Raw genomic sequence first — 1,809 nt, 5'->3', positions numbered from 1 at the left:
ATGTAGTCTGAACAGCATAGCGATCTTCTGACGTTTTAAGTCGTGAAGTGTGAACGAGGCTTAAAGCGTCTGAACAAGTGGCGCTCCTGAGACGGGGGACCCAGAGACTCTGATGAGACATCTGTAGAGCTGTGGGCTGGGCGACACCGAACATGTTTGCAAGATTTTATAATCTCCGTGTAGAACCTGTGTCCTCTCGTGTACTCGCCTCAGATGGCCAGTAAACACCGGGACCTGCTCAGTGTCTATCACGCTTGCTGTACCATTCCCCTCTACGGACCGGATATGTGCGCTTAATTACTTCACAGGCAAGTTCCCCTCATGCGAACCCTGTTTGGAGTTCCTCCAGCACCCTCGGTGGTCAGGTGTGGCGGAGCACCCAACGACAAGTCCAGCACTCGTGTGTTTGCCCAAGGTTAGCCCCTGTGCTGGGCTAGGTGCCCATGTGTTGTGATTCCCCCTAGAGGTGATCCCACATGTGTATTCTTCCATGATACGGCTATCCTTGCGGTAAGCCCGTGTCTTTCGCTGGCAGAGTTGCTCTGCCGTCTCTGCTCGGTATTGACCTCACCCAAATAGGCTGAGTTTACGGCAGAGACTTTCCATATGTAGCACTGCCTTGTTGGCCAGTCCATTTGTGTAATCTCCACATAATACCTCCTAAGTGCAGGATGTGGCTTCCGTAGCGTTCCCTTCCTCAGGTACGCTTTCCCAGTGTTATCCAATATCCCACAGCAGGAACAACAGCGTCAGCCCCCTCTGCCTAAGCCCTGTCCTGTCTTCCGTCCCAACCAGTGTGGGAGGATTTGCCGGCTTACACAGGGCACTGGAGAGGGGGCAGCAATGGTGGCATTTTGGTAGGGATCCCAATTCGTCAGTCATTCTGACGTAACGTCGATCGTGACTGTCTGAGAGGGAACGTCTCGGTTACAGATGTAACCCTCATTCCCTGAAGAAGGGAATGGAGATGTTATGTTCCGTCGCCACAATTGCTGTACCACCACTGAATGGCTTATGCTTATGCCCTTATGCTTTCCATAAACTCAAAACATTATTTCAGCCTATTTTGAAGATTTATGTTTATGATTTTAATAAAATGTTCATACATTTGCATTATAGAGTTTTAACATAAACTAACAAACTTAATGTGATGCATATTTGTTAGTCGCACATAAATGAAATAAGAAATTAGATTTATGAAATAATACTAATACATCAAGTGTTTTAAATACAGAATAACCAGGTTTATATATTTATCATCAATGAATCCAATGTATTACATGTAAACCATTCAATAAAGCATATATATTTTAAATAATGAATCATGCTAGTTCCAAAGCTAACCATATTTAACCATGCTTTTGCAATTTTTTTTTTCAAAACTAACATATTTATGCCATTTTTAAAGAATTTTAAGAAAAAATATAATTATGTAAAAAAAAAATTAAATAGATACAAATAGTTAATGAACTATGTCATGATTTATGTTCTTGAGTGTGGACTGGTTTAGCTTCTTTACTGTTGCACTGATGTTTGTATAATAGAGTGGAAAGTGTCAGTGTGTTTGTATAATAGAGTGGAAAGTGTCAGATTTCTGGTTATGTTGAAAAGGATTTTCATTGGGCAACTCATTTCATTTAGCGGCAGATTACCTTGAACAACAAGCACCTGCAAATCATGACAGTTTTTGTTTGAAGGTGGTCCATTGTTTCTAATGTTACCTCTCTTGCTCCTAGGCATCATACCAAAACCAACCATTACAACACATGAATGGTTTGAGTTGTTCTACACTGACGAGAAACTCCAGCT

Source organism: Sinocyclocheilus grahami, unplaced genomic scaffold, assembly GCF_001515645.1.
Source record: "Sinocyclocheilus grahami isolate Dianchi unplaced genomic scaffold, SAMN03320097.WGS_v1.1 scaffold3621.1, whole genome shotgun sequence".
Taxonomy (NCBI): Eukaryota; Metazoa; Chordata; class Actinopteri; order Cypriniformes; family Cyprinidae; genus Sinocyclocheilus; species Sinocyclocheilus grahami.
This window is presented reverse-complemented; position numbering follows the sequence as displayed.